A 16,035-nucleotide genomic window follows, 5' to 3' on the forward strand; every position below is an offset into this window, starting at 1 on the left:
GAACCAATAGCTTTTTGGGGGTCTACTCCATAGCGTGTGATATGGCTCCTTTGGAAGAGTTTTCACCTAATTAACTTTCCATTACTATTACTATTTCCAGTACAAAATGGGGCATTGACACCCTGATTCTGCATTCTGGTGGCTATCCTCTCTCTTTCTGTGTCATATTGATTGCTTTTGGTATTCTCCACACAAGTTTTATGTTTGGATTTGGGTTTCAGGAGGCATATGGAGGCTCTGGTGGGGCTGGGAGGTCCTGGAAGGAGGAGTCAGGGTAAGGCTGCTTATGAGCCTGGTGCCTGCAGCTCCTTCCCTCTACATGCAAAGCGTGATTCAGAAGGGTCCCCTAAGACTATGAGCTAAAGGGATGCCAAATCTGGTGAACTTCAGGACCCAAGATAGTTATCTTTCCCAGCCCACTGGAACCAAAGACTTGGAGAGTCCTCCTGGCCCAATTCCCAAAAGCCAGCCCAGGTTTGGGCCCTAGTGAGGCCAAGCAGGTACCTCCAATACAAATACACACACACACACACACACACACACACACACTTACATACATGCACACACAACCAACTGACAGCAAAGTAACACAGACAGGATAACAGTGCCCTTACAGGCATCACATGCCCACAAATAACTCCCACAAACATGAATCATACCAATGTCCTGATCCTGTTCTCAACTGCAGGATAATCAGTTTCAAGATTACCGACAGAGCCCACGCTCAGGCTCTCACAAATGGGACTTTCTCGTGACTGGCTATGTCCTAGGATCCCTCCAGTAGCTGCCCCCAGTCTCCCCAGTATCCAGCGCCAGACCTATGTAACTAAAGTTACTCTTTAGTAACTGGCTCCCGGACCTATGGTGTGACTCACTGGCTAGTCCAGTTTGCAATTTGCTAGCATCATGCACATGTAAATGGATCCCTCCAGGAGATGGCCTTAGACCCTCAGCCTATCCAGCAGCCCCAGTCCCCAGTCTCTCTACTGGCCAGAACCCCCAGAACCCAAGCCCCTTTGATCCACAGTCTCCATCTTCCATAGCAGCCACTTAGACCACTCTTCCTACATGCCAGCTAGTCCAGCTTCATGCTTGCTAGCAGGTCTCACACACACATGCACACACACAGAGAGCACACTCACATAGGAAAACACTTAGGAGAAGGGTTTAATAAGAAGACTCAACAGACTGTGATGACCATGTGCAGGACTTAGCCAGTCAAGCGTGCCAGACCAGCAACTTGTTTACACATTACTTTCTTTGGCCTTTCTCCTAAACATCCCATAATAAACTTCATAATCTCACAAGCCCCTTCAAATATCCTATAATAAGTTTCCTCTTTCTCATGAGACTCAGGATAATCTTGTTTCCCCCTTCTTATTAGTTACAAAACATCTGGATGAGCCTCCTCAAGGCTTTGAGTGGTTCCATCCATGGCCTGTCTCAATCAGGCACCTGAGAGCTCTGGTCTTTGACATTGTCTCCGTTATCTATGGCTCGTTAGGGTATGTGCATCTGGGTGTTTAATTTATTACTTCTTCTGTCCCTTTTCCTAGTCTTTTGTGTTGAGTATCCACTAACAAGATATCCTCACAAACTACACATCCTTACTTCCACATATTCCACTACATCCATGCACTGCACATATAATTTATTTGATTGTTCAGTTTAATTAGACTATTTCCTAAGTATACACATCTTCATAAGAACTTAGCAAAGAAATTGTAGCAACAACTATCTTTGCAAAACTTCCTGCATTTCAAAGCTTTGTTGGTGAACCAAAGTCTTTGTAATGATTCCAGCAAAGGTTCCAAGAACGCTGATTATGTCTAAATGTTGTAAATGTCTGAATCAGTTAAAATATCTAACTGGAAGAAGGGTATGGTTCAACGTGCTTTAATAACTATGCAATAAGTAGCAGCTGATTTTCAATGGGTGATTAGAACTGTTCACATGTACTTATGAAGAGAGATATGTTTCAAACATGTACACTTATACTGAGCCCTTATAGCCCCAACTGTGTGCGGCATTTAAGCAGGAGGATTACATCTTGTTCAGCAGGGAAATTAAGCTAACATGTTTGTGTATGTTTAAATACTTTCCTAGAGGGAGATGGGCTCCTGAGTTTGGGTCCACTTGCCTGAAGTATACGGTTGTAGTAGAAAGGGACTGATCAACAGTAAAAAGCCATGATGTGTGACGTACTGAAAGCACTGATCATCTCATAGTCATCTAGAATCTTTTAGCAGAACATTTTTTATGAATAAAAATATGATTCATAAAATTAAGGTAAGGCAAATATCTCTTCTGAGATTATTGTGTACCAAGCAAAAGTTATTACCATGTTGTTTCTTCAAGTTAATTATGTTAGCAACTTTAATTCTTTCAGAATGTTTTCTTTTTCATCACTATATCTACAAACTATTAAATTTAAATTGCTAAATGTATTGTAAACATCACTAAAAGACAGCATCAAATAGCTTTGCAATTTCTCTGGCTTGAGAGATATGCAAAGTAGAACAATTATCAGCAGAAGGACTCTTCTATTTGTCAACTTCTCTCTCATCTGCATCTCAGGGGTGTGCTACATACTACATTAGATGAACAAATAAATTGTTAACTAGAGGCAGAGTGGACAGCTGCCTTCATATACTTTTTCTTACTACTACTATGGCTGGAAGGATTGATGTAGAAAATTCAATCTTGTTTTCTGTACGGGACGGCCTGCCTAACCCTGGGAGTGAAAACTATGAAAAGCTGCAGGATGCAGCTATCTGTGAGAGACAGACAAGATGAAGGTAGCCATAGACTCCAGTTTTCAAAATGTGGATCTTTTTTTCACTGCTGAGGGTGCCTGTGGAGGGGCATACTGCCAGGTCCATGCAGAGCCCCCAGTGCCAGAGGGTTATATCTGGCAGGGACACGCCAGCCTTGCTGCTGATCTTTCTTCTCTTCTCACCATTAAAATTTTCATATTTCTTATACTTTTTTTTGAGCTCACTCTTCCTGTGCTTCAAAAGTCCCTTGATAATTCCCTGGTTACTGTTTAACCTGGCTGTTTGTCACCATCCTTGCTACCATGTTCAAACTGGGGTGAAATGGTCTCTCAGGCAGTTTTGGGAGTCCCATTCACACACACTGTTACACCCATGTTCCTGTCTTGGCACCTGACATTTTGGCAAGGTGAGCACCCCTGTGAGCACCCCAAGAGCTGAAATATCTTACAACTGGTATGAAACCAAATTCAAACCCACTTTTTTTCTCAATCACTCACACCATTAAGATTTTTTAAATGAAACATAAAAGAAGAAAGAAAGTTGGGAGAAAGCTCTCATTTATATTGACATTTAGAATAATAATACACAAGTAATATGCATAGGGCCTTATACATATAGTAATATATATAGGGCCTTATAGAATAACTGAATACTTTCCATATTTTTTTTTTCTGATCTCTTGCAAGCTCTACCATGGAAATATTTTGTGTTCTTAGTAAGCAAAGTTTAAACTTCAAATTTAAACATTTTATTCAAACAGAATTATGCAGTCAATGAATCTGCTTTTGTGAAATACATGCAGAAACAATTTTCCTTCATATTCTACATTACTTTAAGATTTCTTGGAATGTAAAAGTGTCTGGGCCTCTGGAACTCATCATAAATTTAACAGTGATACATTTAGTCTAACTTCCCCTGTTGGAGCCTCCTCAGTTAACAAACATCTTCTAAGTCTTCCTGGAGCATACACCTTTGAGTTTCAAAATGTATGTTTTCAGTCCCACTAGAACACAGAACAAAGATCTCCTTTCACTTGGATGCTATTGAGAGATGTTTCAGTTCTTCCATCAACAGTAGGAGTAGCCAACACATGTAGCCAAAGAACTTTTTCCTGTGCCTGTTGGCAGCAGGATAGAGATCCTAATGAATCCATTATCAGTAAACATAGTCTGTATTTTCAATTTTTTTCAGGTTGTGGATCATTATGTGAGATGTCAGTTGTGCATGTGAATGCACTACTGTTCTTGCTCTGAAAAGCAAGAAAAAGAAAAGCTTTTTGTCATAAAAAAGGCATATTTCTCCGTTTGTATTTCAGAGCCTAATTTATAAACCGAAGCTTCCATGACAGAAGTAAAGCTAAAACATTAAAATGTCATTTTAATGCTAACTTGTCATTTTAAGGCAACCCTATACAGAAAAGATTCCGTGAGGTAAATGTGGAGTCCAATTCCCACTTAAATGGCTGCAAATTGAAATTTTCACACATCCTTGTACCTACTTTGGACTCCTTTTCCCATCCTCTGGATTCCCCATTTCTAGAGGGACACTAGCTCAAGGATGTATGACTTTATTGTAATCCTGCAGATGGAGATTTGTGCAATTCTGAATCTGTTAAAATAACTTGAGGTGCTTCAGGCAGATGTAGACACCCTGCAAATGGTTTGGGGAGATATTAAAATAAAGCTATTAAGATCATATGCCCTTGTTTGGTTTTTTTAATGCAGGGTTTCTACAGTCTCAGTTCTTTCACTTCTGAGATGTTATACATTCTTTTAATATAATCAGTCATAGTAATATAAAATCTTTTTCTTGCTATGTAAGCTCAATGCTGGAAGATTTAATTGAACAAATAGGCATGAAAAATACTACAGCTAGTTTGCTGACACTTATAGTTTAGAAAAACAGTCATAGAACTGCTGAACTCTACCTCCACTGAAGAAAAAAATTCAGTGAAGGTTTTGTTTCCTAAAGAGATGATACTTCAGATACTGCCAACTGAGAAGTTGCTCAAAGAAAAAGTCTTCCACTTCTTTCAAGTGGCCTCTACTCATAAACTAAGTATGTCTATAAAAACCTGTCAGTGACTATTGTTTCACTTCAGATGTAATGATAAATGACATTGAAAGTGAGTTTCAGGATATATGGGAACTCTAAAGCTATGGATTTTTTTTCACAATTGTATAACAGTTAAGTAAAAATATTTAAGATATTGACATTGCATCTGAGTTTAAGTCTGAACAGGCTCTATTTTCCTGAATTATATAAAGAAGTCCAATTGGTTTGAATGCTAGCAATTTGTATTGTGCCCTGACATAATAGGGTCTGAGGTCTGGGGGATAGAGAGTTATTAGCAATTTACATTGATCTAAGATAACTCATGAATCATCTTTAATCTCCCATTATTTGTCTCTCCTAGTAACTGCATTTTAATTTTTAAACTTGTTCTGCAGAATGCACAAAGGCTCCTTGACAGAGACATGGCAACATGAGAGTAGCTGGTTGAAATCTGAGCTTAGTATATACATCTCTGGTTTAAGTAAAAAACTGTATTATGGTGATTTTACATAATCCAAAACAATAGATTAATACAAATTACTGGAACAATTCTTGCTTGCTTAAATAACTTTACCTCATAATATCAGGTGAAAAATTCACCCTACTTAGCTATTGGTAATGGTAGATATCGCTTTGTCATTCTAACAAAAGTATTCTAAATGCCATCCTCTTCATCTGCCTTCATCATACTGATCTGTTTTGGTGACTGGCTAAAATAGACCCCAAAATTAAGCAAGCCCTATAATAAACAGTCCATTATCAAACTTCCATTCATGTTGTGCAAACCCACTTTATTTAGAAAAGTGTAGAACTAGAATATAACTCCAAGCTTCATGTTTTATTTTTACTTAAATATAAAACTGTCATAGCAGCACCTCATTTAAAGTTTTGTTTGTTTTTTTTTTCTCTTAGTTCAAATGAAATTTTGCTATGATGGGGGTTTAAGAATATCTGCCATCAGCTTTAAACTGCTTGCTGTTGTCTTCCTGCAGATTAACTTTTTCTTTGGTTTGTTTAATTAACTTCAGGAAATCCAACACACACATCAATTTGCTTTGAGTCTGAGAAGAACAGGACAACTCTTTTTTTTTTTTTTTTTAGAATCATAGAATCATTGAGGTTGGAAAAGACCTCCAAGATCATCGAGTCCAACCGTCAACCCAACACCACCATGCCCACTAAACCATGTCCCTAAGTGCCGCATCTACACGTCTTTTAAATACCTCCAGGGATGGGGACTCCACCACTTCCCTGGGCAACCTGTTCCAATGTTTCACCACTCTTTCAGTAAAGAAATATTTCCTCACATCCAATCTAAACCTCCCCTGGTGCAACTTGAGGCCATTTCCTCTTGTCCTATCGCTTGTTACTTGGGAGAAGAGACCGACACCCACCTCGCTACAACCTCCTTTCAGGTAGTTGTAGAGAGCAATGAGGTCTCCCCTCAGCCTCCTTTTCTCCAGGCTAAACAACCCCAGTTCCCTCAGCTGCTCCTCATAAGACTTGCACTCTAGACCCTTCACCAGCTTCGTTGCCCTTCTCTGGACACGCTCCAGCACCTCAATGTCCTTCTTGTAGTGAGGGGCCCAAAACTGAACACAGTATTCGAGGTGCGGCCTCACCAGTGCTGAGTACAGGGGCACGATCACTTCCTTACTCCTGCTGGCCACACTATTTCTGATACAGGCCAGGATGCCATTGGCCTTCTTGGCCACCTGGGCACACTGCCGGCTCATGTTCAGCCGGGTGTCAACCAACATCCCCAGGTCCTTTTCCGACAGGCAGCTTTCCAGCCACTCTTCCCCAAGCCTGTAGCGCTGCATGGGGTTGTTGTGGCCCAAGTGCAGGCCCCGGCACTTGGCCTTGTTGAACCTCATACAGTTGGCCTGGGCCCATCGATCCAGCCTGTCCAGGTCCCTCTGCAGAGCCTTCCCACCCTCGAGCAGATCAGCACTCCCGCCCAACTTGGTGTCGTCCGCAAACTTACTGAGGGTGCACTCGATCCCCTCATCCAGATCATCGATAAAGATATTAAACAAGACCGGCCCCAGTACTGAGCCCTGGGGAACACCGCTCGTGACCGGCCGCCAACTGGATGTAACTCCATTCACCACAACTTCTTGGGCCCGGCCAGCCAGCCAGTTTTTGACCCAGTGCAGAGTACACCTGTCCAAGCTGTGAGCCGCCAGCTTCTCTAGGAGAATGCTGTGGGAGACAGTGTCAAAGGCCTTGCTGAAGTCCAGGTAGACCACATCCACAGGCTTTCCCTCATCCACTAGGCAGGTCACCTGGTCATAGAAGGAGATCAGGTTGGTCAAGCAGGACCTGCCTTTCATGAATCCGTGCTGGCTGCGCCTGATCCCCTGGTTGTCCCGCTCATGCCTTGTGAGCGCCCTCAAGATGAACCGCTCCATAATCTTCCCCAGCACCGAGGTCAGGCTGACAGGCCTGTAGTTCCCCGGATCCTCCTTCTGGCCCTTCTTGTCGATGGGCGTCACATTGGCAAGCCTCCAGTCGTCCGGGACCTCCCCCGTTAACCAGGACTGCTGATAAATGATGGAGAGTGGCTTGGCGAGCTCCTCCGCCAGCTCCCTCAGCACTCTCGGGTGGATCCCATCCAGCCCCATAGACTTGTGAGCGTCCAGGTGGCGTAGCAGGTCATTGACTGCTTCCTCTTTGATTACCGGGGGTTCATCCTGCTCACTGTCCCCATCTTCCAGCTCGTGGGGCTGAGTACCCTGAGGATAACTGGTCTGCCTGTTAAAGACTGAGGCAAAGAAGGCATTGAGTACCTCAGCCTTTTCCTCATCCTCGGTGACAATGTTGCCCCCCGCATCCAATAAAGGATGGAGATTCTCCTTGGCTCTCTTCTTGTCATTAATATATTTGTAAAAACTTTTTTTGTTGTCTTTAACGACAGCGGCCAGATTGCGTTCTAGCTGGGCTTTTGCCTTTCTCATTTCCTCTCTGCACGACCTAACGAGATCCCTGTACTCTTCTTGAGTCGCCTGCCCCTTCTTCCACAAGCAGTAAACTCTCCTTTTTTTCCTGAGTCCCAGCAAGAGCTCCCCGTTCAGCCAGGCCGGTCGTCTTCCCCGCCTGTTCTTCTTACGGCGTACAGGGACAGCCTGCTCCTGCGCCTTTAAGACTTCCTTCTTGAAGATCGTCCAGCCTTCCTGGACCCCTTTGCCCTTCAGGACTGTCTCCCACGGGACTCTCTCAACCAGCGTCCTGAACAGGCCAAAGTCCACCCTCCGAAAGTCCATGGTTGCGGTTTTGCTGGCCCCCCTCCTTACTTCACCAAGAATCGAGAATTCTACCATTTCATGGTCGCTAAGCCCAAGACGGCCTCCGACCACCACATCTCCCACCAGTCCTTCTCTGTTAGTAAACAGCAGGTCGAGCGAGGCACCTCCCCTGGTAGGCTCACTTACCAGCTGTGTCAGGAAGTTGTCTTCCACACACTCCAGGAACCTCCTAGACTGCTTCCTCTCTGCCGTGTTGTATTTCCAGCAGACGTCCGGGAAGTTGAAGTCCCCCACGAGAACAAGGGCTAGCGATTGAGAGACTTCTGCCAGCCGCTTATAGAACGCTTCATCCGCCCCTTCATCCTGGTTGGGTGGTCTATAACAGACTCCCAGCAGGATATCTGCCTCGTTGGCCTTCCCCCTCATCCTTACCCATAGACACTCAACCATACCATCATCACTATCGTTGAGCTCTATACAATCGAAACACTCCCTAACATACAGGGCCACCCCACCGCCTCTCCTTCCTCGCCTGTCCCTTCTGAAGAGTCTATAGCCATCCATTGCAGCACTCCAATCATAAGAGTCACCCCACCATGTTTCTGTGATGGCGACTAAGTCATATCTCTCCCGCTGCACAATGGCTTCCAGCTCCTCCTGTTTGCCGCCCATGCTGCGTGCATTGGTGTATATGCACTTGAGCTGGGCTATCGATTTCGCCCCCGGCATTGGCATGCCACCCCTCGGCTCATCTCTAGTGAGCCTGGTTTTATCCCCTTCCCCCTTCGAACCTAGTTTAAAGCCCTCTCAATGTGCCCTGCCAATTCATGAGCCATGATCCTTTTTCCCCTGTGAGACAGCTGGACTCCATCTGTCACCAGCAGGCCTGGTGCCGTGTAAACCTCCCCATGATCAAAAAAGCCAAAATTCCTCCGATGGCACCAGCCCCTGAGCCACGCGTTGATCAGGTGTGTTTTCCTGCTCCTTTCAGTATCCTTCCCTGCCACTGTAGGGATAGAAGAAAACACTACCTGTGCTCCCGATCCTTGAACCAGTCGCCCCAGTGCCCTGAAGTCCCTTTTGATCACTGCAGGACTTCTCTCTGCAACCTCATCACTGCCAGCCTGTATAACCAGCAGCGGGTAGTAATCAGAAGGCCGTACCAAACCAGGGAGCTTCCTAGTGATGTCTCTGACCCGGGCCCCAGGGAGGCAGCAGACTTCCCTGTGGGACAGGTCCGGTGGGCATATCGGGCCCTCTGTTCCCCTCAGAAGGGAATCGCCTATGACAATTACCCCTCCTTTTTTTCTTAGCAGCGGCAGTCATAATGCGTGGGGCTGACTGCCTCACCCTAGGTGACCCCCCGGATGGACCTTCATCTATATCCTCGTTTGCCTCACCCTCAAGTTCCAGGGCCCCATATCTGTTGTGTAAAGGCAACCGGGAAGGTGAGGGAGGCCGGGCGGGGGTTCGCCTGGCACGCCGAGCAGGGACCCGTTTCCATCCCCCCCGTCACTTAGGTCCCCTCTTTCTACCTAGTGGCAAGAAGGCAGGGGATCCTCTGCTTCTCGCGGAGCCTCCATCTGCTGCCTCTGCCTCAGGGACGGTAGGGTGTGGCTCCACCAATCTATCTCCCTCTCACACTCCCGGATACTCCTCAACCTTTCCACCTCCTCCTTCAGCTCTGCCACCAGGCCGAGCAGATCATCCACCTGGTCACACCGCACACAGGTGGTGTCTCTGCTGCCCTCCGGCACAGCTGACAGGCTCAGGCACTCCCTGCAGCCAGAGACCTGGACAGCTGTATTCTTGCATGTGAGCTCTGTCTGGGTCGCCACATTCCTTCTGGCGACGGCTTTCGGCCGAGTGGAAACCACAGCTGGTCCTCTTCTCAGAAGCCGACGATTACCAATTGAGTTGGCCTCTAGAGCCGGGAGTGGGGCTGCGCCTTGCCCGCTCGCCTTCCCTGCGCGAACTGCCGCGCAAACTGCCGCGCCACACCCTTCTGACGTGCCGCGCTCCGAGGTCGCTCAGTGCTCCCTGGGGGCTGCTCTTGTAAGTGAGGGGGTTTGGCCGCCGCCCCTCTTGTCCCCGCCCACGCTGAGTCAGAGCTGCCGCTGGTCAGGAACGCCCTCCTCCGGCTCGGGGAATGGCGGGGCTGGGGCTCCCTCTCGCTCCCTGCGCTTTTGCTTTTCGCGGGTTTGGCCGCGGTTTTGCCGCTTCAGGAAGGGTCCCCCGTCGCGATCCTCCGCTCCGGAGCCCTTCGCCTCGGTGGCTTCCGAGGCTACCCATTTTAATGGGTACTTAGCTGCCTCTTAAAACTAAAGTACCTCTGATTCTGGAAGAAGTGGATATGTAATACACATCAGTGGTGTTTGCTTTCTTCTCACTGGAGAAAGCCAGGCAAACCAAACGGAGAATAAAATAAGGGGTGGTGAATCACTGCAGTGGGCATCACCAGACTCCTACACAACATAAAAAGGCTGATTTACCAGAATTATAGGTATTGCAGCTGGGACACCTGTTCAGTTCCTGTTTATTTTCCTCACTGGACATGAGGAAAAATTTCTTTACTGAAAGAGTGGTTAAACATTGGGACAGGCTGCCCAGGGAAGTGGTGGAGTCCCCATCCCTGGAGGTATTTAAAAGGCATGTAGATGTGGTGCTTAGGGACATGGTTTAGTGGGCATGGTGGTGTTGGGTTGACAGTTGGACTCGATGATCTTAGAGGTCTTTTCTAACCTTAATGATTCTATGATTCTATGATTCTATTTTGTGTTTCTGAAAATTCAGTCACTTAAAAACTGCTGCTTTTTTTAAAGTTAACTTTTAGTGGTATTTGAACATATGGTAGAAGCTCCTGTGAGAGTGAATACATTACAATGCATAGTTAAATGACAGGTGACAGTGTAAAGACCTAAGTTAGAGGGAAAGAGAAATTATATTTAAATACTATGCAAATACTGAGGTTCAGATTGATTCCTTGACCAATATGCTGAGTATTCACACCAAGCAAATTCATAAATTACATTACACATAAATAATTGAAGAATTATTATAATTGAAGAATGTGAGGTTTGGAGGACAGTTAGGGATAATGATACCTTGCAGAAGACACTGCCCCTAGGAGGGAAGGGAACAAGGAATAACCAGGCAGTACTGAGAAAAATATTTTGATTGGCATCTATCATAGAATCATAGAATCATAGAATAGTTTGGATTGGAAGGAACCTTTAAAAGTCACCTAGTGCAACCCCCCTGCAATGAGTAGGGACATCTTCAACTAGATCAGGTTGCTCAGAGCCCCGTCCAACCTGACCTTGAATGTTTCCAGGGATGGGACATTGTCATGGTTTAATCTCAGTCGGCAACTAAGCACCACGCAGCCGCTCGCTCAATCCCCCCCGACCCGGTGGGATGGGGGAGAGAATTGGAAGAGCATAAATGAGAAAAAACTCATGGGTTGAGATAAAAACAGTTTAATAATTGAAATAAAATGATAATAATAATAATAATAATAATAATAATAATAATAATAATAATATGATAATAATAATAATACACAAAGCAAGTGATGCACAGTATAATTGCTCACCACCTGCCGACCGATGCCCAGCCAGTCCCCGAGCAGCGGCCCCCCCGGCCAGCTTTCCCCAGTTTATGTACTGAGCATGACGTCACATGGTATGGAAAGTGTCTTTGGCCAGTTTGGCTGTGCCCCCCTCCCAGCTTCTTGTGCACCTCCAGCCTTCTCAGTCAGTAGAGCATGGAAAACTAAAAAGTCCTTGACTAGCGTAAGCATTACCTAGCAACAACTAAAACATCGGTGCGTTATCAGCTTTGTTCTCATCCTAAATCCAAAACACTGTACCAGCTACTAGAAAGGAAATTAACTCTATCCCTGCCGAAACCAGGACAGACATCTACCACCTCTTTGGACAACCTGTTCCATTGTTTCACCACCCTCATAATAAAAAAATTTCTTATAGAATCACAGAATAGTTTGGGTTGGAAGGGACCTCTAAAGGTCATCTAGTCCAAACCCCCTTCCTGTGGGCAGGGACATCTTCAACTAGATCAGGTTTCTCAGAGCCCCATCCAACCTGACCTTGAATGTTTCCAGGCATGGGGCATCCATCACCTCTCTGGGCAACTTGTGCCAGTGTTTCACCACCCTCATAATAAAAAAATTTCTTCCTTATATCTAGTCTAAATCGACCCCCCTTTAGTTTAAAGCCATTCCCCCTTGTCCTGTCGCAACAGGCCCTGCTAAAAAGTTTGCCCCCATCTTTCTTATAAGCCCCCTTGAAGGACTGATAGGCTGCAATAAGGTCTCCCCAAAGCCTTCTCTTCTCCAGGCTGAACAACCCCAACTCTCTCAGCCTTTCTTCATAGGAGAGGTGTTCCATCCCCCAGATCATTTTAGTGACCCTCCTCTGGACCTGCTCCAACAGGTCCGTGTCTTTCTTATGCTGAGGGCTCCAGAGCTGGACACAGTACTCCAGGTGGGGTCTCACCAGAGCAGAGTAGAGGGGCAGAATCACCTCCCTCAACCTGCTGGCCACGCTGCTTTTGATGCGGCCCAGGATACAATTGGTCTTCTGGGCTGCGAGCACATGTTGCTGGCTCATGTCCAGCTTTTCATCCACCAGTACCCCCAAGTCCTTCTCGGCAGGGCTGCTCTCAATCCCTTCATCCCCCAGCCTGTATTGATACTGGGGGTTGCCCCAGCCCAGGTGCAGGACCTTGCCCTTGGCCTTGTTAAACCTCATGAGGTTCACACGGGCCCACTTCTCAAGCTTGTCCAGGTCCTTCTGGATGGCATCCCACCCCTCTGGCATGTTGACCGCACTACTCAGCTTGGTGTCATCTGCAAACTCGCTGCGGGTGCACTCGATCCCACTGTCTATGTCATTGATGAAGATATTAAACCGTACCAGTCCCAATACAGACCGCTGCAGAACGCCACTTGTCACCCATCTCCATCTGGACATTAAGCCGTTGATCACTACCCTCTGGATGTGACCATCTAACCAATTCCTCACCCACTGGACAGTCCACCCATCAAATCCATACCCCTCCAGTTTAGAGAGAAGGATGTTGTGGGGGACCATGTCAAAGGCCTTACAGAAGTCCAGATAGACGACATCTGTAGCCTTTCCCGTGTCCACTGATGTAGTCATTCCATCATGGAAGGCCACTGGGTTAGTCAGTTCTTCCTTATGTCCAATCTAAATCTACCCTCTTTCAGTTTAAAACTGTTGTCCCTTGTTCTGTCACTACAGGCCCTGCTAAAAAGTCTGTCCCCATCTTTCTTATAAGCCCCCTTTAAGTATTGAAAGACTGCAATAAGGTCTCCGCGGAGCCTTCTCTTCTTCAGGCTGAACAACCCCAATTCTCTCAGCCTTTCTGCTAAACCACTTACCATTCAGATAATGGAAGCCACATAACAGATGTTTTATTTAATGGCTATACATCTATCCACTAATGTGTACAAAAGAAAGAAGATATTAAATGTACAAAACCAAGCAAACAAACAAGGGATAGCGTATGAAAGGTAAAATGTTCAAAGGACTGAAAAGCTGATGTCCATTATAAAGCCTTAACTCTTCCCACCCTCTCTCCTGTTAGTGGGCAACTAACTGGAAAATCCCAAGCCAAAATAGGTAGAGAGGGACCATCCCCAGAGGGGTGAATCAGAGGAGCTCAATCCCCCTCTAGAAGTGCCTCTCTTTTCCTGACAGTAAAGGGATCTAGGAATATCTTTCCAAATTAAATGCCTTGGGTGGGTGAATCCTTCCACCTCATTAAGTCCCACGTTTAGATATCACAGAAGTATTTTAAAGCTCCATCCAAGCTGCTAGTAATTAATCCTTAATCAGCCCATAATAATGTTTCTGTCAGTTAAGTCTTGCCTTGTCTGCAGAGCCTGCTTTAGCAAGTGATATTAGAGCATACCTACTTGAATGACTAGACAGGGAGAAGTAGAGGCTTCCTGCACCCCATAATCTAGAGCTTCAGACTCTTCCTTGGTTCTAGGAACTATTTATAGGGCTTCTGGCTGGAACTAGATGTGATGTTTGTAGTGTTAAGAAGAGGCAAAGCAAAAGCAAAAAAAATTGTCTTTCCATTGTGAATCCTTAACTTAGTCAGTGACGCTTATGTCTTAGGACTTATTTTTATTTAAGTGATTGGCAACAATTTTTATATTTGTTTGTTTGGATTACCCTTTGGATTATCCTTTGGAGCTGGATTCATTCAATGTATTTTGTGTGTCAAGTTTAAAGTAGCTATCTAGATTCTTCCCAGAGTTACTGTTTTGACGTAGACATATCAGAAGGGAGATAAAGGCATCCCCTATATGGACAGACTTCCTATAGCAAAGAAGAATGTTATTTATTTTAGGTGCTTATTTTGTGATGGAATGGATGTTCCTATGTCTTTCCATTGACCTTACTGGAAGCCTGATCCTTTACAGAGCCTTCCTGACCTGCTTATTCTAGATGGATATTAATGTCAGTTAACATGATATTGTCCCCATATTCCATTTTGCTAAATAGAAAGAAAAGGGAAGATGTGTGTATTGAGTCTGTATTGTACTTGAAGTTCTTAACCAAATAATTGAGTGATTGGGACTTGAAAATAACCTACATCTTTCCCTTTATTCCAATGCTGAGAAAAATAATAATCTCACATGTTATTATATGTCCATGCTCATATATTACTTTAGAAACTAGATATTTTGGGGAGAGGAGGGAACTATTTATGCAAAAAAAAAAATCTAATATTGAATTTAAGATTAAACAGAAATGTTTTCATCTATCTTGTTTATGTGTTGTGTCTATTGGCTGGGGCATGTGAGTGATTGTGTGTTTGATCGTCAGTGATTACTCCTTTCAAGACTAGAGGAACTGCTGGCTGTTCATGACAAGCAAAGAAATTTGTTGAACATTCTGTAGTGTACTGTAAAGGACTGAAAAAGGGAAGGTGCCCAGAATCAACTTTAAATGATTCCCCCCCCCCCCCCCCCCCAGGAAGTTAATGTATACAAAATGTTCTTTTGGCTTGATTCTTTTTTTTTTTTTTTTCAGGTGCAGTCTTCATCTCTGTAATGTAATAAGAGCAGAGCACTATGGGATAGTCTGAATTGAAGAATTACTGCCTAATGTTGTTTAAATGAGAAAGTCATATTATATGACCTTGTCTTTCAAACTATTCTGAGAATAGGAGCCAAGGCCTGCTTCAAACAAAAGAATGAGAATGCCAAAGAGAGACAGGATGCACCGCTTGCTGTTCCTTGTAATGACAGTTTTATTTTTAAATCAGAAAAAGTAATCTAGTGATCAGGAAGATAGATGTAAAAGAAAGCAGTTGAAACATACTGCAGCTGTGTATTACCCAAAAGAAGCCATCAGCAAGCACTGTCTTGTAGCTGGCACAGTTAAACTTCCAGTGGATAGGGACTAATTGAGAGAAGTATTACACCGTGCATGTGAAAAGGGTAGATTGATCCCATCACGGGAAACAGCAAGTGCTAAATCAGAACATTTATGATACATCAAGGAAACTTCTTAGATGACAGCTGCATTCCTCTGGCAACTAAACAGGGAGGACAGATCCAGAAAGGAAGGAAAATCATGGCAAAACCACGGCCATGAAATGTCAAATAAATTCAAACATCTGGGCAATAATCATATAAATATATATATATTTCCCATCTTACAAAATGGAAAAAGTAACTTTACCAGATCATATCTCTGGGTGGAAAGCCGGCATCTATCTGTACAGCAAAGTAATCTAAAAGTCTAAAGTAAAGTATAGGGCTTTTTGGTGTTATGGATTATTGAGGAAGTTATTTATACTTGCCTTGCCTAGGTAGCCTCATTTATAAGTCATTTAGTTTCCTATTAAAGAAGACATGGCATACTTGCACACCCTGAAGCTGCCCAAGTATG

This window comes from Aptenodytes patagonicus, chromosome 2, assembly GCF_965638725.1.
Source record: "Aptenodytes patagonicus chromosome 2, bAptPat1.pri.cur, whole genome shotgun sequence".
Lineage (NCBI taxonomy): Eukaryota > Metazoa > Chordata > Aves > Sphenisciformes > Spheniscidae > Aptenodytes > Aptenodytes patagonicus.